This window comes from Lissotriton vulgaris, chromosome 3_1, assembly GCF_964263255.1.
Source record: "Lissotriton vulgaris chromosome 3_1, aLisVul1.2, whole genome shotgun sequence".
Classification (NCBI taxonomy): domain Eukaryota; kingdom Metazoa; phylum Chordata; class Amphibia; order Caudata; family Salamandridae; genus Lissotriton; species Lissotriton vulgaris.
The window spans coordinates 141520729-141543654 of NC_141689.1; positions in this window are offsets into that span (position 1 = coordinate 141520729).

Below are 22926 nucleotides of genomic sequence, written 5' to 3' on the forward strand. Positions count from 1 at the left end.
TCGCCCGATCTCTCTCCTACCTGCTTTTCCCAAAATCGTTGAGAAGCATGTCCACAAGGTCCTCTCGGTTTTCCTTGAGACACATAGCTTGCTGCATCCCACTCAGTCTGGCTTCCGAACCAACTTTAGCACTGAAACTGCACTTTTAGAAGTCAGTGAAGCTATCAAGGAAGTGCTGGATTCAGGTGGTAGGGCCATGTTGGTCATGCTTGATCTGTCAGCGGCCTTCGACACCGTCCCTCATGAAGGTCTTCTCCGCAGACTTTATGAGATCGGTCTGTGAGGGACGGTGTTGAGGTGGTTTCAATCTTACCTGGCTGGTCGCCGGCAGGTGGTCTGGGCCCCCCCCTACTCAGCCGAAGTGCTGCCTCTGAGGTGCTCTTCTTCTGGTGTAAATCTGACCCGAGTTGGCAAGCATGGTGGCCGCACGACATATTTCCTCCGGCGTCTTCCTCCACCGTGGCTAAAAACTTGGGGGTCAAAATTGATAATGGGCTGACTATGAAAGCCCAAGTTCTTGGTCTTGTGGGCGTCTGCTTCGGTCTGCTTAGGATGCTCCGGAGGTTTCTTCCTCTGCTTTCATTGGACCATCGCAAGTTTACCGTCCATGCCCTCATTGGCTCAAGGCTAGATTACTCGAACGTTCTCTACCTGGGTTTGCCCCAGTATCTGTTGCAACGACTTCAGGTAGTCCAGAACATGGCGGCCCGGGCAATTTATGGTCTTCCCCGTCGTACTGGCATTTCTGACCTTTTAATTACCCTGCACTGGCTTCCTGTCCGGAAGCGGATTGTTTTTAAGGCCCTTACGTTGGCCCACAAAGCACTGTATGCCACTGGAGCTACCTATATTCTATAAACCTGCTAGGGCTCTTAGATCTGAAACCCTCTCTCTTGCGGTGGTGCCTGTGGTGAAGAAGGCCCGGACTGGTGGACGCTCTTTTAAGCATCTGGCGCCTCAGCTCTGGAACACCCATCCCTTGTCACTCCGCAGCACTGCCAATTTGCTTGCCTTTAGAAAGGGTCTAAAGACTTGGTTGTTTTGTCTCTAGCTTTCTGTTATTTTTTTCTGGTTCATTCTACTGTTGTGTTGTGTGTTAGTGTCTGATCCGTGGGTTTAAAGCGCCGGGACACTTCTTTGGAGTAGCTGAGCGCTATATAAAACACCCACATAACACAACATAACATAACATATCCACAGCCCCATCTCGACCAGCATATCATCTCGGGCAGCCGCCGCGAAGGCCCTGACGTGATGTCACCGTAGGAGCCCATGGCCACAGGGCCGGCTATCACCACTAGCCCATGCCTGCACTGTTTGAGCTCACCACTCCCTCCAGGCGTTCTTCTGTTCTAGGTGCTGCCCGCTCACTCATATCACTCATATATCTTGGGCCCCAGTGCCTGTCAGGCTATCCGGGGCGTGTCCCCACCATCTTGGGCTGGCTCGCCTCGCTGCATCTGCTCTTGTTTAGGAGTTTGGCACCAGAAACGTACATGCCACAGCTTCCCTACGCCTCTACAGGGTTTGTGCCATTAAGAATATTGTTTCACATATTAGGATGGCACTTGGAAAAGCAGGATTCTTGCTCGGATTCGGGATGGTTTGCTAGAGCTCTGGCAACAGCGACTACTCTACCTTATTGAAGGCCACACCCCTTGCATGTGGCATATTCTTGATCCAGAAAGAACAGTTCTTCCAAATTCCTAAATGGAGAAACTCTCCTGGAGGTTAGCATCCAGTTAAGCCATCCCACTTAACCTAACATCCCCTTTACAGCACCTCCGCTAAGCTAATTACTGGGGCTCCTGGCTGGCTAGGCTGGCTGGATTTAGGGGTCAGCCTGTAACCAGTTTCAACTGTTATTCCCTCTCTGAAGACCAGTTTAGCTACTCAGCCTCCTGCCTACCTTTTGCTTTGCAGTTGCAGATCTCCTCCCACCAGAGGCGTCCTTCGTCTCGGCTCAGGCTAATTCACACGTCATTAAGACAGCTTGGCTTAGCCTGTCAAAGGCTGGCCAATCAGAGAAGGGCTGATGGAAGGCTGGATTTTGGAGCATCAGAAAAGCAAGTTCTATAACTTCTTTTCTGTGATATTTATAATAAATCTAACAGTGACAAGTAGTTGTATGTATTCTAACTATCATTTTGATGCATTGCAGTATATTTTTATCTCCTTTCTTCCAATAGCTATAATTTAATGAAGTATTCTTATGTTAGCCTAGAAAGCCATTGGACTACAATGTAGACAAATGAAGTTCATAATTATTCCCTCTCCAGGTCTTATAAAACATACTTCATAATGCCTCTGCTTATAGCTACAGGACACCCTACCCCTGGGGCACCTAAGGGAGACCTTAGGCGTACCATATATGCAAAAATAACGTCGTTTAAGACTTTGGAAGTACCTCTAAATCCAAAGTCGAATTTGCATATCCCTGAAGTATAAAAGCAGCATGCAAGGCAAGACTGGCTTCTAAAGTGACAACAAGAATTACAATAGTTCACACGTAAGCTCATCAAATCTTCTTTGACTTTAAATCTACATGCCCTACCATATACTAGATGTTGTTTTCAAGGGAGACAAGGGACACTCAACTCACAAAGAACCAGGGATTATATTGTATATTTAAAAAAAAAAAGTATTTGTGGAAAACATTAAGCGGTATCAAAGGTATTGCTGATAATATTTGTACTCCTGTTCGTTAATAAGACCTAGTTCCCTTTTAAGATTGCTCTCCATTAAGGATATTATAGAAATTATCTGATTTCCGGTAAGGGCACCATAGGAATCAGTGTCAGATAGCTGTCTATCAATTTCCGCAAGGTAGTCTTAGGTGTTCATGAGGATTAGATTACCCCCCTTGCCTGCCTCCTTCAAGATAACATCGGGTAGTTGGGTAAATTCTCGTAAGGCATTTCGCTCCTCACTCGTGAAATTGTCATTTCTTAAAGGATTCCGTAATCTTAAATAAACATTTCTTTTTGCTTTAAATCCTAAAATTGCATATGATCGGTCAATCACACATAGTACACCTAGTGATAGGACCCTCCACACAACATACTTAATATACAAACCTTGTTAACCATTAACCAAGAGGAATATGATACGCCTACCATACCACAAATTCTGTCAGTTCTAGACATTTCCCCAGATTTAAGCACTCATAGTGACTTTAGGGCCAAATCCATTTTCCAACTAACACTGGGAAGTGACAATATGATGGAAACCTTCCTCGATTAGTGACTACACATCTATATGCATGGGAAGATACATTCAATCCCAGGAATCCTAGGTTGCCCTTACCGGAAATACAATGAATTCTATCACCTCTGTACTGGAGAGCAATCTTTAAAGATGGAGAAATAAGCCTTATTAACAGACAGGAGTACAAATATCCGTACATTCCAAATCTGGTAGCACCATGTATATACACTCTACTGAAAATTCATAAACCAAGAACTTTTCCTCCTGGTAGATCGATAATTTCGGGCATCGGTTCACCCACAGAACATCTCTCAGAGTATATTGATCAATTTTTACAACCCTTTGTTAGGAACTTGCCATTGTTTATCCTAGACACAAAGGATCTACTGAACCAACTTAGCGACTTCAATTGGACAAAGGACTGTTGTTTAGTGATATTAGACATTAGTTCTTTCTATTCCTCCATTCCCGTTATCGTAGGGATGGAAGCGGTTAAATACTATCTTTCCAAAAGAGATGCTTACCTTTGGGAACATACATCAATGTTACTAGACATGATTCCTTTGGTCCTTGAGAACAACGTTTTCTTACACAAAGGGAACTGGTATAGGCAGCAACGAGGGGTAGCTATGGGATCGAAATGTCCCCCCTCTTTGGAAAATATCTTCGTAGGCTGGATTGAGAAATCTTTCATCTGGTCTAAATGTCGATCATTGTTGATAAACAATGTAATCGTTTGGGGTCGTTATATAGAAGATGTCTTGGTAATTTGGACAGGTGACATCGCTTCTCTACATGAGTTTTGTTCTTTTCTCTATTCCAATACGTTTAACACCCAGTTCACATACCATCATCATAAGGAAGAGATTAGCTTCCTTGATCTCAGGTTGTATATCAAAGATGGATCTATCTTTTCTGCACTACATAGAAAACCAACTGCATGCAATTCTGTTCTGCATGTGGATACCTCGCATCCCAAATCACAAGTAAACTATATAACTTTTGGGGAATTTACACTTTTAAGACGTAATTGTAGTGAGGATGAGATATACAAGAGAGACTTACATGAGACAATCAACAGATTTAAAGCTAGAGGATATGATAGCGAGACAAGGGTAAACTCTACAGGATCCCACCCACCTTGGACCTCCCTCTTCTCCCTCGCAGGGCTACACTGGAAATCTGGCGAGATGGTGCTTCGGGTGGTGCATGAGTGGATGCATTGGGGTCTTTTTGGGGACACTGGGGAACACAATACCGGGGGCCCACTTGACCACACTTTAAACAAGTGAGTGGCCCCCCTCTGAACAGGCCTACCTGTCAGGGACACTGGTTTCTTCTCTGGAGGAGGCTGGGACACCACTGCTTGGTTCCTTTATGAATCACCACGGGCACTCACTGTCACTCCCTCAGCTTATCCTTCTCCCTCCCACTTCTCTGCTGGGGACCCTGTCCACCTTTGGCAAAGTCGCCCACAAAACCTTTGCGGACCCGGGTGCTCACCCAGTGGGCCGCCTACTCAGCAAGCTTCCTTGGGTTAGTCAGCTTGCTATCAATCAGGTGCTGGCAAAGCTCTGGAAAACAGATACTAGAAAAATGCTTCCACGCAAACAAATCACACAACTGCTCAAAAGTTTACACTTTACTACCTTTTTCACAGCGATCCATTGCTCTACAGAAATAAGACAAATATTCAACAAATGTGGTACACTCTAATTTCTTACAGGTTCTAAACCTCTGCCTGTACATTTCTGGGGTCAAACTATAATGGGTCATCAAACCTTCCTTCATATGGGCATACACCATCCTGATCTCCTCAGGCAGGTCCAACAGGGTATCCCTACTATCACTCACAAAGTGTCCCCACATCCCCGCTCCCCAATCCTTCTCAGGGACGCAGTGGGACATCATTGATATCTCATATACGGCAAACCATTGCCCGATATCCTCACTCTTGTGTAAATCCTTAATGACATCTTTTGGAATATAAAATCTACTCTCAGGAGTTACTAAAGGTATGATTCCATCAGAGGGGGGACCGGGACACTCCTCATCCTGATCCCTATCTCCCTCAACATTCTCTCATGCTACATTTTCATTTTCTCAAGTTCAATTGACAATCGATTCTTTTCAATGCTTAACTTCTAACTCGCAAGGTCCTTCTGTCCTTCCAATTTAGCCATCTCCAAACTATGCCTCCTATCTCTCTCCCTGTCCTCCAGCTCTTCTGGGACCAGGTTCCTTTGGGATACACTAGTACCTGGATTGGAGGGTATTCGATCTCTCCCCTCTACTACATCATCCTGCTGCCCTCCAGCATTCTCTTTCTCTTCCCCAGCAGACTCTCTCGCTTCCCACCAGGTCTTCAGCACCTTCTGATACACCTCCTTCTTAGAGAGATCTATCACATGGACTACAAATTACTTACAAAATGACTTCAGCTGTCTGGCAGTACAGGTATCTAATCTTTCCTCCGCAAAGGTGACATCCTCCGAAGTATTGGAGAGTTGCCTTCCCATATTAGCAGTACTCATGGCTGTGATCAAGAATTCAATCCTAGAACAACCAACCAAACAGCTAAAATACAATTGTGGCTGCGCTTTGGTGTACACTCACTAGTGGTGTCTACCAGTTATTGGATGTGGATCATAAATGCAAGTCCTGATCCCATTGCTGCAACCAATGTTAAAAATGGAGGTCTCTACTTGGCAATGGCTGGTGCCAACGTCCAAATAGTGACCCTTCTTCCTACCCCATTTGACAACCCCTTCTCAACCCTGTGGTAACATAGCACAAGCAGTTAGGCCTATCTCAGAGGCAGTGTGTGACAAATGTATGACGATGCACAATAAGGCAGTAAAGACACCACAAAAGGACACAACTCAAGTAGATATAGATTAAATAATATCTTTATCTAAGATTTAACTCAAGGCTCTCAAAGCTTTTCAACAAACTACAATGCACGTAAATCAGTGGGGACTCAAACGGTCAATAACATATTCACCAGAACGTGTCACTGACTGAGTTCAAGGCCGGGGCCTACGTGACCCGTTGCACACCAGATACCTGCTGTTGATAAGGGACACAGCACGCAGCCTCTCGAGGAAGTGGAGGCGGTGACAGGCGGACTCCCAGGGACCACAAGTCTTGGTTGCAGAGGTCCGCAGCGTATACCCACAATGATTTGAGCAATCTGGGACAGGCGGGCTCTCAGCGGCAGCAGCACGCGGCTGCTTCAGCCCAAGCTGGTGGTGGCGAGGACTCTCATCTTGCAGCTCTGTGGTGGGGTCACAGCGGTAGCAGCTGTCTCTTATCTGCAGCGGCCCACGAGACGATAGCGACAATCCTCGACATGGGTGAACAAGGTGCAGTCACACAGCGGCAGTAGCTCTCTCTTAGCTGCAGTGGCCCAAAGGACGGATCATGATTATGCAAAGTGGTGAAGGTGCGGGCACTCAGCGGCAGTAGCTCTCTCTTAGCTGTGGTGGCCCACAGGATGAGTTACGATGATGCAAAGTTGGTCAGGGTGCAGACACTCAGCAGCAACAGCTCTCTCTTAGCTTCGGCGGCCCCCAGGACAAAGGATGATCTCGACCAGGCTGGCACAATGCTGGACACTCAGCAGGTACAGCTCTCTCTTAGCTGCAGCGGCCGACACAGATACAGCAAAAGTTCTGAAGGTTCAAATTCAGTCAGGTTCTCAGCGGCGGCAGCTCTCTCTTACCTGCAGCGGCCCACACAGATTCAGTGAAAGCTTCAAAGGATCAGATTCACGCAGGCTCTCAGCGGGGGCAGCTCTGTCTTAGCTGCAGTGGCCCAGACAGATTCAGAAAAGGTTCCCAGTCCGCGTTCCTTACTGTAGGACTAGAGGCACCGGATTACTCGATGGAGGCCTCACCTGCAAGCAAAGTTCTTCGCACAGGAATTCGGATGGCTGACGAGGTGAAGTCTAATGTCCCTGAGACTTCAGCAGGAGGCGCTGTCGATTCAAGCTCTCAGGTAGCTTCTTCAGCAAGCTTAGTGAAAGTTTTAAAGTCCTTTCCTCTGTCCACGCGGACAGTTTCGTCTTGACATCTACAAGGTACACTTGGACAAAGTTCTAGCGCAGCGTTTTATACCTAAAAAATCTTTGTTCTTTTAAGTCACAAATCACTGACTCGAGTCAGAACCAGCTCAGTGGGGTCGGGGATCACTTGGTTTACGAGGCAACATCCTGCTCTTTCAGAATGAGGGAGTCTGCTATCAGATGCCCAGTGGGAGGTGAAGCCATCATTAACCTTGCCAAGCACGGCCTTGTGCAGATCAAAGAGTCACCCCTCCCCATGCTCTGAATACCGATCTCTCTCTTCAGCCAGGTCTGACCCAGATGGCCCTGGTGCTCCAAAACCAGACGGTCAATACAGATACTGACAAAGCCTACAGGAAAGCTTAGGCACGAAAATAATGCTTTTCGTAAAGAGGCATTTTTTAACATGGGATGTATAAATGGTCCTTGCTAAAAGGTTTCTCTCAATGACGTGAGCATAAACATTTCAAACTCAAAGTTCCTATCAGGTTCCTAGGGTCAGATAGGAGTATAGAAGGTAATCCTCAACCTGCTCATTCTGGCCTATGAGGATAGATAGCTTCACAATAGTAACAGTGAAATGGAGGGTAACTCGCTATTACAACATGCTACACAGACCTAGGCATTGCGGTTATACTAATTCATACAGTCATCTTTATACAGGGAGCATTTGCGCTGTGGCACTGATTTGCAGTGTCCCGGCACCCAGAGCATCTAAATCCAACCAACATAAAAGATAGGAAGAGGAAAGGGGAAGGGAGACCCACGCCAATGATGCCAGGTCTAACAAATCCCAAGCAGGACAGAAGGAGTACAACATGGTTAGGCATACCTTCATTTGGATTTCACAAATATGGGAACTGTTCTGTCCACCCCATGTGCTGGGCAGGATCAAGAGTTTCAGATACAACACACCGACAGAGTATTGGAATAAATCCTTTATGAATTGAAACACTAAATTTATGGTTTATTGTCTGCATAAGGAAATCTACGTGGGCAGTACAATAAGGCCATTGAAAGAAAGGATACAGGAACATCTACGGGCTATCAGAAATGGAAATGTAAGTTATCTGTTAGCAGTGCATTTTAATGCTGTACATGGCCCCTCAGACCTACCCAGTGTGAAATTTCATATGCTAGAGACAGTTACAGATAATCCAAGAGGTGGGAACTTAGTTCAGCACCTACATAAACTAGTAATTTCTTGGAACTGCAAATTGAGAACTGTAGACCAGGGTCTTAACACTGACAAATAAATGTATGTATTTCTTAGGGCACAGCTTTCCAAACTTTTCATGTTGGTGACACACTTTTAGGAGATGCATCATTTTGTGACACAGTAAGGCAGTGTAGCAAGCGAGCGAGCCTGAACCACCCAGGGGGTTTGGGGGAGGGGAGTTCTCCCTCTCCCTCTGTCTCCCTCTCCCTCTGTTTCCCTTAACCTCTGTCTCTCGCTCCCTTTGTTTCCCTCTCCCTCTGTCTCCCTCTGTCTCCCTCTGTTTCCCTCCCTCTGTCTCCCTCCCTCTGTCTCCCTCTCCCTCTGTCTGCCTCTCCATCTGTTTTCCTCCCTCTGTCTCCCTCCCTCTGTCTATCTCCCTCTCCTTCCCTCTGTGTCCCCCTGACTCCCTCCCTCTATCTCACTCTGCCTCCCTCCCTCTCCCTCTGTCTCCCTCTCCCTCTGCCTCCCTCTCCCTCTGTCTCCCTCCCTCTGTCTGTCTCCCTCTGTCTCCCCCTGACTCCCTCTCTCTGTCACCCTCTGTCTCCATCCCTACCCGCTACCTCCCTCTGTCACCCTCTCTCCCTCTCCTTCTGTCTCCCTCCCTCTCCCTCTCCAAGATGGTTTGTGTGAGAAATGTTTAGGTATACTTCCCAGTTTGTTCTTATAACTATTTTCGGTAAATGTCGGGGAAGGACCGATAATCTGCTGAGGAGCCCTTGACGTTGGCTTCTTAACTGTCTACCATAACGGGGATCTTGGAGCTTCCTTTAACTAGCCAAGTAAGATGACCTTAAATCTATGTTGAAACATACGTATTTTAATACGAATTGATTTCTACCCACATTAGACCCTTTTTGCAACATTAGGATAATGAAAGATTAACCCAAAACACATATAGCTCAAATATATAACTTGTCGTTTGCATGCATCTCTTTGATGACAGATAGATTAGTTAAGCTTGTTGTTCTATGATAGGATTTTAACTTACAAACTGCAAGTAACAAAAGGATCTCTCCGACAGAAGCAGTAATACACTGATCTATTTTACATTATATGCTCTTTTTGATCTGCATGATAAACGTTATTTGCAGTAGGCATATAACCCTGTACTACCTTTCAAACAGTCACACCTGCAGCTTCCCCAAGACAAAGCTCCTGCCTCTCTCCAGGTAGACGATTAATCACCAGAGTTATCTTGACATTTTAAGTTATGCCTGAATATTACTGGAGCCCAGGAACTCAGCACCAGCTGCTTTTAAAACAAGAATATACTGGCAAACTGCCCACCCCCATAGCATTACATGAAATAATTAAACAGATCTTCGCTGAGGGCTTTGTGTTACAACACCTCACCCCATCGTACCTTTTTCTCATCCCTTCTACCCCAGTTCACCACTGCACCACCCTTCACATTCACAAAGTGTATGCTGCTGCCTCGCTTCTCTTTTATGTACATTCACTTCCTTCTACCTCAATTACATATCGCATAAGTGCCTCATACCTCTATCTCATTCTCCTTCTCATCTCTGCCACATTTTTCTTCCTCTCATCTCAGCCTCAATCGCCCCCGATCTCGACTCTGCCTCAATCTCCCTCTCACCTCTGGCCAATTCTACCTGCTCAGACTTCTGCCCCATCACTGCTCAGCTGTCCACCTCCCTCAGGAAGATTCGCAGCCACGTTATTCCCCCCCCCCCCTCACCTCTGCTCTGCCCTCATAAAGCACCCACCCTCTCTTGCCCGAAAACCCACCCCCAGTGTGTACTTGGTTTGTGTGTCTTACGTGGTATACATTGCTTCAGAAAACTGGAAAAACCCCAGCCCTCTGCAAATGTTAACAGCATAATCGAGTGGCACCTCCAAGATTAAACCGAGTGAGCTAGCCAAACTTGTTTGTCTATCATCTGGCCTTTACGCATGGGCATTGGAAGGCAAAGAGGGCAGGCACAAAAAACCCATAGGACAGGACATCACAATTATATAAGGACTATCACCAACTTAAGAAACTCCTTCTTTCGGAGCTTCTACTTTATAGTGTAAATGGCTGCAATTGAGAAGCATTAACTGACTGTCGTCATAACTTATCGGTGGGGTGTGGTGGTGGCAAAGCAGTGAATGTGTGCGTATTACAAATGTGAAATAATGTGCGCACGCTGCTTGCCGCGCACATCCCCAAACCCCACAGATTTTATGAGCGTACCCTCACTGCCCTGCCCTGAAACGAAACCGAATCCTGTGTAGTACTGATCTGTCATCTGTCCAGGCAGTCCAGCCCTGCCACAACTGCGCAACAAATAGCCACTACTGCCTGCCCACTGCAGTGCACTGCTGACAACAACATGATTGTTGATGTCGATAAAACCAGGCGGGGATCAAAAACAACCAGTGACGTGACCGCAGGCCTCAACTGCGCAACTTCATTATTTTGTTATGGCTGCTGGCCTAATACTACGCCGTCGCCGCCTATCCTAACCAGTCAGTCACCACTCACCAGAGTCAACAATTGAATTATTATAAGAAAAATTAAAAAACAGTGATCCTGCGCCTTCGGCCCCCAGGCCCTGGCCTGTCTCACCTGCCTGGGCAGCTTGATCATGATTATTGATTCGGCCACTGCTGTTGGCCGGCCTACCCCCAGGCCATCTTGTCTTAAAAACCTGACAGTTATCACAGTGAGTCAGTCACCACCACCGTAACGGTGCCTGGCTGCGGCCTGCCAGCCAGGCCCTGCCTCGCTCGCCTCGCCCTCACCTGCTGAGCACCAAATCCTGCTACTACTTTGAAATGAAGAATTTGAGTTGAAAGGCGGGCGGCGTGCGTTGGTTGAGTACACCACTACTGACTGGATGGATACTCGATGGCTGCGTTCACGCTGCTGGTGAGGAGGTGCGGGTATGCTGGGACGGGCAGTATGAATGCGTGTCTATTAAATGCATTATCTGTACACGCGTTGATGCCTCTGCTGCGCACAGCTCTAACCCCCGCAGCAAAGCACTGCCCTGAAACAACAACACTAACTAGTGTCTCGCCCACACTGGGGCCCTGGCAACCTGTTCCGCGGCCTGGAACTGACTGGAAGTCTTGAAGAGACAGTAAGGTAGGACTCGTGGTTCGGTCGTAGGAGGAAATTATTGAGAATCGAAGTGGGACTGTCACTGGACTGGAGTCAGTGTCAGTCACACTCATGTCACTGAGTAACGTCATGTCACCCGGCAGTAAGTACTGTTAATCAGTCAACAACGAGTCACAGTCAACAACCCCCTTATGGCACCACAGCAGTAGCGTGCCAGTGCCATGCACGAGTCACAACTTTAATGTCTAAGGCAGGAGACTTTAATTTCTAAGGCATGAAAGGTGCACTTAATGCCACGGCCGCAGTGACTATAGACCCGGACCTCATAATTAAGTGCCGGTGCTAAGCACCGGCAAGCTGCGGCTCAAATTAACCCCTGCCTCTCTCACTCCCTCTCTCTGTCTCCCTCCCTCTCTGTCTCCCTCCCTCTCTGTCTCCCTCCCTCTCTCCCTCCCTCACTGTCTCCCTCCCTCTCCCTCTGCCTCCCTCCCTCTGTCTCCCTCCCTTTGTCTCCGTCCCTCTGTCTCCCTCTCTCTCCATCTCCCTCTCTCACTCCAACTCTCTGTCTCCCTCCCTCTCTGTATCCCTCCCTCTCTGTCTCCCTCCCTCTCTCCCTCCCTCACTGTCTCCCTCCCTCTCTGTCTCCCTCCCTCTGCCTCCCTCCCTCTGTCTCCCTCCCTCTCTGTCTCCCATGGTTTCCCTCTCCCTCTGTCTCCCTCCCTCTGTCTGTCTCCATCTGTCTATTTCCCTCTGTCTGTCTCCCTCCGTCTGACTCCCTCCCTCTGTCTGTCGCCATCTCTGCCTCCCTCTCTGCCTGCCTCTCTTTGTCTCCCTCTCTCTGTCTCCCTCCCTCTGTCTCCCTCCCTCTGTCTCCCTCACTCTGTCTCCCACTCTCTGTCTCCCTCTCTTTATCTCCCTCCCTTTGTCTCCCTCCCTCTGTCGCTGTCTCTCTGTCGCCGTCCCTCTGTCGACCTCTTCCCTCTGTCTGCCTCCCTCCTTCTGTCGCCCTCCTCCCTCTGTCTGTTGCCCTCTACCTCCCTCCCTTGGTGTCTCCCTCCATCTGTCTCCCTCCCTCTGTCTCCCTCCCTCTGTCTCCCTCCCACTGAAGGACTGGGTTCTTTTGGACCCAGCGGTGTCAGGGCACAACACCTGAAACCTTCGTGGGTAACCTGCTCCGGCGTACAAGTCACAGAGACACGGGACACTTCCTTTGACGTCAAAGATTCTAGGTTTATTTGCTGCAGGGAACACAGAGATCACGACAAGTACACAGCGTGCAACTTGGGGAGACTGCTTCAAATTGGTTCTGTGGATCGCTCCTTTTATACAGTTTTTACCCATAGGATAACATGATACACAAAAGTTTACAACCCGGTTCCCACAATTATCCCCCAGAGGGGTCGCTTTGGTCACTTTGAAACACATCAGGTCCGGAACATAAGTGCGGAAACATTTGGCGGTTCCCAACTGTAAAAACCCATCTTCCCACCATTAGCAAATTCCAATCAGCAGTAAAATAGATCGAAATAGGAACGAAGACAGGTGCAGAGGAAGACGGAGACAGTGGGGAGATCGGAAAGGGTGTAAAAGGGGAGGTATCGGGAAACACGAGATACAGGCATCAAAGGGACGTGCCTAATGAGATGCACGGCTGAGACAATAAGTCCGTGCGGCAAGATGAGCCTCGAGCGGCGCCACCTGCCTTACAGCAGCGACCCCCTCGTCATAAAGACACTTACAAAGAACATGTGTCTTCCGCAAATATCTTGGGAGTCCCAGGGTCGCGAAGCGGACAGCGTCCGTTCGCTGGCTACTTGAGGGCAAGAGACAAAATGGATGCCGTATCTAAGATGGAACCCGTGGGTACAGATGAAAAACCCACATAACAAACGAACGGTTTAAGTTAGCACAGCGAAACTGCGCACACTTACTAAACTCATCATTTGCGGTTCATAGATACCAGACTCGACCATATTCGTGCGAGTCGAAAACACCACTTACAATTGTCACGGAACCTCAGACGCTCCTTTTGCCCTCATGTAGGCAAGCACTAGTCGGAATCATATTCGATATTCATCAGACCATCGAGATGTTGCTGTAGCATAGCTCTGTCCAACCGAGTCCCCTTGGTAACAGATGGTTGTCTCATACACGTTGTAGCACAGAGGCCACATAAGGCAGGACCACACTGCACGCAAAGGCAACACGTGAACAGGAACACTACCACAACTCCAATGATCATCAGAATTTTCCAACCCCAAGTCGACATCAGGCCCCAAAACCATCCAAGTAGCGTCCAATCCCCTACATCCACGTGTATGGATTCGGAGATCTTATGCAACCTCGAGATGGCTTGATAGACAGTTGGAGCATTATCTGGAATGAAAATGCAGCAGCTCGAATGGATCACCTTACATACCCCACCGCGATCTGCTAAGATGACATCTAAAACCATACGGTTTTGTAACGTCATAAGTCTCTCCGCCTGAAGTTCTGTGGTGATATTACCAAGGGCACTGGCAGTAATATTAGCTGTCGATTCTACCACTCGAGTCAACTGTCTCAGGTTCCTACTATTTACCATAGGTCCCCAAAACGGGAGGAAACCCTTGAAAAAGTCTCCTGCCTCTTGACCGGCAGTATCCTCTTCAGTAATTACGCCTCGCACAACTCTAGTCTTATGATAATCGGCATCTACAGTGAACGTCGGAGGCAACAGATTTGCAATGAAACAGGAGCCCATGAAGTCAGCGGGCAACCATGTGTATGCACGATCATAACAGATAAAGTATGTACCCTTGGCAGCCAGAAACACAGGGGACGAGAACATCGGCAGAATGTAATTTTCAGTGCAAGCACTTGCTCCAAGTCGGGCTTGCGATCTTCGGCCACGACCCATAAGACAAAAATTACCAGTGTGGGGTACGACCCATATTGGAGGCGAGCTTTTAAGTTGTTTTTCGCTGCTGAACACACTATATTCACCTCTACTTAGGACTCTATAAGCTTGTACCTCTTCTTCAGGGATAAGCGAAGGATCATAGATCTCACTATCTAAATCCTCTATGGCTATCGACAAAGGTTTTTGGTACGAGGTAGGACCAGAGTAGGGGGAACGTGGTTCTCGAATGGGGTGGAAACCCAGTGCGCTTCGAAACATTGTTTGAAATGCTCGAGCTGACCCTTGGGAACTATACGGTAACACCAGATATGGAATTCCCTTATCCGTAGTATGTGGCATCAACCCACACACCCAACAATTAGTAGTGTTAACCACTAACTGATGCTGATGGAGGAGCTGAATAAAGGAATTGTTGCGGAATTCTACACGTCTAGCCTGCTCGTGTTCCGGTAACATGTGAAAGGAATGGGGAGAAGCAGTAGAGGTAAGGTTAGGGTAAGGAGTAGGAGTAGGTGTAGCAGGTAAGAAATAAGACATCGTGTAATACACCCCACCCGCCAATAATGCAGAAGCAGTCAAAAACAATACAAACAATTGGAATATGAAGCATCTGGTACGACTGAGTTGCTGCAGCTTGAATCTATAGACTTGAGCCCCTTCCAAATCATTCAGCTTCGAGAATGCCATTCCCTACGACCGTCCGCAACGTTTCTTGACGCACTTCGTTCTGTGCAGCAATAGTCAATCCCTAGGAGTTCCTAGGAACCGACGGCCTTTAACCTAGCGTCAAGACCTACTGTCCAGAAGGAAGTACGCGCGCGGCCCTACGGCCTTCAATACACAATATGTATATACAAGCACAAAGTCTCTCAGCTGTGGAAGTAAAAAGATACAAGGGAGGAAGCTCAATATATATATATATGTACACAAATCACAGTGATACGAAAGTTCAAAACTGATCACGGGAAACGGGGATAATGCAGTTATCAATTTCAGCAAAGCAAGAAAAAATTTGTATTTGTCCTTAGTGCGAGATCGCAAGGAATATCGGTGTTTCCCGGGACGTGTCTGCTCGTCGAACAAAGGATCCGTTGAAGAGACAGCGTCCTGCTGATCAGTTGATTGTTCTGGTCTTGAGTCTTTTGCTGACAATGTTCCAACAGTGGCTTTCTGCTGCGCTGAGGATTCTCCAACAGGCTGTGCGTCGCTGAAAGGCACAAACGCCGGCAATGTTTCTATTTCTGTTGACGCAATGCCTTTCCTTACCCACGGGTCTGCCGGCAAAGGGATAGGGACTCGCTTAGTATGGGTGGCATGCACCCAGTTTTTACGCCCCTCAAGACGAACGGCAGTCCTCGTGGCCAGGAGCACCTGGTAAGGTCCGGTAAACCTTGGGTCCAGATTATTCTTGCGTGAAAAGTTTCGTGTTACCACCCAGTCTCCGGGCTGGAGCTGGTGGCCTGGACCCTCCGTCTGCGTCGGCAATGCGTCGTAAACCTGTTGGTGAATTAACCTCAGTTTAGCAGTCAAGTCATGTAAATAGTCAATCAACATTGGATACTCAAGATCAGAAAACATTCCTGGCCTAGGAACCCCCCACACATTCGCAGGACGGCCGAACACTATCTCATAGGGACTAAGCCCTATTCGGGAGTGTACCGTCGCCCTAGTTGACAGTAATGCTAAGGGTAAAGCGTCAGGCCACGAAAGACCAGTCGTAGCCTGAATCTTTGCTAGCTTTAGTTTAAGGGTGCCGTTATACCCCTCAACTAATCCAGCTGACTGGGGATGATTGGCGCTGTGGAATTTTTGATTTATTCCAAGGCCCTTACCCACACTCTTCATCACACTTCCAACAAACTCACTTCCGTTATCTGACCACACGACTCTAGGCATTCCATACCGAGGAAAATATTCCTTCAGTAGGATTTTCGCAGTAGACAAAGCAGTATTGTCTTTGAGGGGATAGGCCTCAATCCATCGGGAGAATGCGCAAACCACAACTAAAACGTATTTTAGGTTATTGCATCGCTCCATATGGATGAAGTCCAATTGAATCACCTCAAAGGGATATGAAGGAGGAGCAAAACTGCCAGGAGGAGTTGGGGTTCCTTTGCCAGGATTGTACATTATACACACCATACAATTCTTCACCAGATGTTCAGCACATTTCGTAATGCCATCATTCTTCCACACATCAGCCAGCAACTTGCAAATACCTTTCGCGCTAATATGTGCTAACCCATGTGCCATTGTCACAACGGCCAGCACATACGCATCAGGCAACATCCATCTTTTCTGATCCGACAAATCAATCCAACAACCATTCGCATCCAACTTTCCCGTACTTTCTTTCCACTTCGCCTTTTCAGTCTCGGTGGCCTCATTCTGAATTGCTTTCACACTCTCAATAGTGTCTTCACACATACTCGATTCTGTGGGCCACCTAACCGAACTCGTCACATACATTCGAGTGCTAAGGTTCCGGGCAGTCTCCTTAGCAATCTCATCCGCAAACGCATTACCACGACCAACATCATCCGTCACTTTACGATGCGCACTACACTTAACAATCGCAACTTGCGTAGGCAAGGTCAATGCATCCAAAAGATCATTCACAAGCTGGCCATGCTGTATCTTCGTACCGTGCGACGTCAAGAAACCTCTCTCTCGCCACAATCGTCCAAAACTATGCGCTACACCAAAAGCGTATTGGCTATCGGTGTACACATTCACACGTTTCCCTTTTGCTAACACACATGCTCTAGTGAGAGCAATCAATTCCGCAGCTTGGGCAGAATTCTGATTCAATCGTGCAGTTTCAACAACAGTATTCAATGTTACAACAGCATAAGCGGTAGTCACATCGCCATTCGGCAACTTAAAACATGACCCATCCACATACAGAGTGCCATCCGGATCTTCCAATGGGGTGTTTTTAAGGTCCACTCGACCTTTCGTTTCTTCTTCAGTCCTCAAGTAGCAGTCATGTTCTGCTACTTCATCTGACTCTGCACTAATTGGTAACAAAGTTGCCGGATTTAGGACATTACAACGTTTTATCTGAATGTGGCTTGCCAAGAGCGTCAATTCATACCCAGACAACCTCGCACTCGTCAAGTGCTGAGTTTTCGTTCGATTCAAAAGAGTATCGACTGCATGCGGAACCATCACCGTAAGCATATTATCCATGACCAATCCTGCTGATTGTCGGATGGAGACCGCAGCTGCCGCAGTTGCTCTCAAACAACTCGGCAATGCTCTAGCTACTGGGTCCAAGGTCGAGGAAAAATATGCACATGGACGTTGCTTACCACCAAAAGGTTGCGTTAAAACACTCAAAGCACAACCTTCCCTCTCGTGAACATATAACGTGAACGGCTTACCGTAGTCAGGGGTACCTAACACAGGAGCCGAACACAATGAATCACGTAGTTCAGAAAAACTTTTCTGACATTGTTCCGTCCATGGTAAAGGAGTGGAAACATCCTTGCACGTGAGAGCCACCAATGGTTTCGCTAGCAATGAAAAATTAGGAATCCATTGCCTGCAGTACGACGTGATACCTAGAAAGGCACGCACATCTCTTTGGGTTTGTGGCACAGCCATTCGCGCAATCGCTGCAATTCTCTCTGGGGTCAATCTCCTTCCCTCCTTTGACAATAAGTGACCTAGATAGGTTACTTCTTGACAACAATATTGGAGTTTAGAAGGTGACACCTTGTGATTTAACTCACAGAGATGTTGCAGCAATGACACCGTAGCGATTTTACAAATGTCCTGAGTATCAGCAGCCACCAATAAGTCGTCGACGTATTGGATTAAAGCCGCACCAACCGGCAACCGAAACGCATCCAGTTGACCCTTCAAGGCTTGACTGTAAATCGATGGACTTTCACAGTAGCCCTGAGGAGCGCGTTTGAACCGGAAGCTACGTCCACCGAGAGAGAAACCGAAAAGGTCCCTACTCTCTTCGGCAATCGGGATGCTGAAAAACGCATTTTTCAAGTCAATCACCGAAAACCATGATGCAGTAGCTGGAATCAGAGTCAGTAGCGCCGTGATGTCAGGCTCAACAGGAAATTGAGGAACCACAATTTTATTTACCTCCCGTAAATCGATAACAAAGCGATAAACAGGCGGTTTTGAAGGATCAGTACGTTTAAGAATGGGTAGTACAGGGCTGTTGCACACGTTTCCCCGAGTCTCTTCAATAACATCCTTCTCGATCAAATCATAGATGATCGCTAACAAAGCTCGTTCACCGTCAAGGGAGATACGATATTGGGGAATACGCGGCAATCGCACATTAGCTTTCAACTGAACAACATAAGGGGAGATATCAAGTAGGCCCACATCGTTTGGACCCGTCGCCCACAAAGACGCAGGAAGAGAACTCAAGTCCGGTGGGAGCTTATCGAGGGACAAATACATGGGAGAGACTACCCTCTCTCCTAACGTAAGCTTTACACCCGCAGGAGAACAATACAAAGTTGCGTACAAACGTTTAAGCAAATCCAGGCCCAAAAGATTTTCGCCACAACCCGTGGTTAAAATCAACGGAGCTTGAAGCTCACGTGGCCCAATTTGAAGGGGCAAAGGGCGTGAAACTGGATTGCTAACGGGGGCGCCAGAGAATCCAACGGAAACATTTGTTAAGCCAGACAAAGGTGCGCCAGGGAGTTTCGAATGCATGATAGAACTTTTCGCTGCACCAGTGTCCAACAGAAAAGGCTCAACGACGCCCGATGTAGCAACTGCGACGTAAGGCCCTCTCTGATCAACCGGAACTGATACCACTCCCTCTCCTTGTCTTTGGCTGTCCTAGTAATTACTGTCGTCAGTTCCCTGATCGACGTAATAATCGTCTACATTGTACTGCGCAGATCGTCCTTGCGATGATCCACGTTGATCGAAACAGTTATTAGAATTTGATGAATTGTCTGAGCGATCGTTTTGAGCACCACGACCTCTACCACGTGATGCCTGCTGTGCACCACCACGGCCTCCTTTAGACAAATTACCACTATTACGTTCATTTAAAACAGGGCAATTGAATTTAATGTGTCCCTCCTGTCTACAATAAGCACATTGATTGTACCCTAACGAAGATCTTTGGGAGGAGGAATCATTACGCGGCTGCGATCGATTTGATTGCGACTGCGATCTATTCTGTTGGGGCGCATTCTGATTAGAACGCGGCGGATACGCTTGTTGCAACAACACTTTAGTTTTCAGTTCTTTCGTCTTTTTGTCAGCACGGTCATTCTCCTCTTTCTCCCTATTTTCATAATATTGCGCCGTAGCCAATATCTGAGCTGAGGTAGAAACGGCCCATGCACTCTCCGAATTCTTTAATTTATTGCTCAAATCGGGCAACAAATTCGACACAAATTTATCCACAAACAACCTTTGTCCACCCTCAGTACCCATATCCTGTCCACTATGGTCAATGAACGCTTCCTCAAACCTTGTAAAGAAATCCGAAACACTCTCGTCTTTCTTTTGTTTGCAAGCTGACAATTTGTCCCAATTTACCCTCATAGCTGGCATAAGAGTCTTCATTAATGTTATTATTCGCTGAGGAAGAGCAGTAATCAATTGGTCGGGTTTAGTAGCAGCCACTTGTCCAGCATCTGCCGCTGTAATGGCAGCCCAATCACCGCCTAATTCATTTGCGTGATCTTGATGACGAATCTTAGCCCATACCGGTTGCGGCACAACGTTGCCAAACAACATGTCGATATCGGCAAGATTCATTATCGTAGCATCTACGAGCTGCGATAATTCCTTGTAATACCCAGTAGGATTTTTGCGAGGATCGGGCAAAGATTGTTTCACCTGTAGCACTTCCGAACGTTTCCATGGGAGATGTATCCACACTTGCTGGAAATGCGCCAATGTCGCAGGATTAGTATTAGGATCAGCTGGTATCCAAACCGGCGGAACTTCACGCATAGGATATTGGCCAGACTCGTCTGGTTGGTTTTCAATATCCTCAACAAACAATGCATGAGGTATTGGAGCGGGACGGAAGGATAGTAACCGCTCAATAGCACGTCGGACATTAGTATCTACTATCAGTCCAGTTGCGAACTGAAACCGAAGTTCAGACAGGGCGGTCAGCACCTCGTCAGGCGCATCGGCCGCTATCTGATCATGAAGGAACTTGCACATTTCGTCAAACACATATCTCTGGGTTGGTATGTTAAATTGACAAAACGTTTCGAGGACAACACGGGGTGGATTTCTAAGAGGGTTTACCATCCAACCCATCGCCATATTATATAGCGCAACGCGTTCTCTGTTTCCAGGAAGCTGACTACGTCTCTGAGGACCATCGGAACCAGCAGACCCATGAACAGGTCCGAGCGAATGAAAGAAGCTTGTCGCAAGGGGAGAATTGCGACTACGAGTAGAGGGAGAAGAATAAGACACAGGGCTAACAAGAGAAGGAGTAGAAACAGTAGCAACGACAGGGGTTAACAAAACAGGAGCAGTAGCGGGAGCAGGAGTATGTGGAAGCGGAGGAGCAGTAGGAATAGAAACAGACAAAGGAGCAGGAACAGACGGAAGAGCGGGTGCAGGTTGAGGAACAGGCGGAGGAACAATAGGTGGAAGAACAGGTACGGCAGGGACCACAGGAGCTGCGGTACCCTGTACGTACGGAGGTGGCGACTTCATAAGATAGGACATTAAAGAATCCTCAACTGCCTCTTCTTTCTTATCCGACTCCGTAGGCAAAGCAGGATAACATTTATCTATGGTCATACGCTGTAGTCTCTCAAACACTTCCTTATCCTTATCCTCCTTATCACGCTGGAACTGCTCAGCTTTCTTCACTATGGTAGCAACATTATCTCGCTGACTACGTTTATTCTGTCTGATCTCTTTCTGTCGGGCTTCTTTGCGCCACAACCGAAAGGCATCAAACATGGCCGGCCTTGATTTACGTTCGAACAGTTTCATTTCTAGATTATCTAAGATCGACGCCTCGAAGCTACCGTGAGGTGGCCAACGAAGATCGCCGTCTTTCTTTGTATATTTAATCCAATAATCGTTAAAGGTAATCGGGCCTAGCCCGTGTTTGCTATACAAGTCATAAGTAGGAGTCCCAACCGGAGGTATCGGACACGAGTCCTCTAGTCGGGAATCTGCACCACAAGGTCTAAAACAACTGAACAAAGTACTGCGACCAGGCATCTTGCACACTAGCCGAGTTTCACAAACTTCAAGGGTTACGGGATTTACCAAGTCCCAGCAAAGAACAAAACCCTCGGTTTTTGGCGGCTGCAGTCGTCAAACAACACAACAAAGTACCAAGAACCACAAGTGCAATGGAACCATGCAACCATTAAGTAACCACAACCAAGAACTCTGGGAGCGACCCACAAATACTTAACTCAAAGATCGATGGCGTCACCAGGAAGGCCCGTCAATCGTCTCGCTATACCAAGGTCTACGCCAGGCGCCAAAACAGGTCTACAGTCAGGGCAGCAGTCCGTCGCAGCCGTCAGGAGGCGGGAATCTTCGCGGGAAAAGTCTTCGGGCCACTTATTTCGACAACAGGATCGATGAAGCGGAGTGCACCTTCCCTCCGAGATTTCACACGAAGTTCCTCACGATCGTCGGGCTTGGACCGGTACCACTGATGCAGCCCCACGCTGGGCGCCAACTGAAGGACTGGGTTCTTTTGGACCCAGCGGTGTCAGGGCACAACACCTGAAACCTTCGTGGGTAACCTGCTCCGGCGTACAAGTCACAGAGACACGGGACACTTCCTTTGACGTCAAAGATTCTAGGTTTATTTGCTGCAGGGAACACAGAGATCACGACAAGTACACAGCGTGCAACTTGGGGAGACTGCTTCAAATTGGTTCTGTGGATCGCTCCTTTTATACAGTTTTTACCCATAGGATAACATGATACACAAAAGTTTACAACCCGGTTCCCACAATTATCCCCCAGAGGGGTCGCTTTGGTCACTTTGAAACACATCAGGTCCGGAACATAAGTGCGGAAACATTTGGCGGTTCCCAACTGTAAAAACCCATCTTCCCACCATTAGCAAATTCCAATCAGCAGTAAAATAGATCGAAATAGGAACGAAGACAGGTGCAGAGGAAGACGGAGACAGTGGGGAGATCGGAAAGGGTGTAAAAGGGGAGGTATCGGGAAACACGAGATACAGGCATCAAAGGGACGTGCCTAATGAGATGCACGGCTGAGACAATAAGTCCGTGCGGCAAGATGAGCCTCGAGCGGCGCCACCTGCCTTACAGCAGCGACCCCCTCGTCATAAAGACACTTACAAAGAACATGTGTCTTCCGCAAATATCTTGGGAGTCCCAGGGTCGCGAAGCGGACAGCGTCCGTTCGCTGGCTACTTGAGGGCAAGAGACAAAATGGATGCCGTATCTAAGATGGAACCCGTGGGTACAGATGAAAAACCCACATAA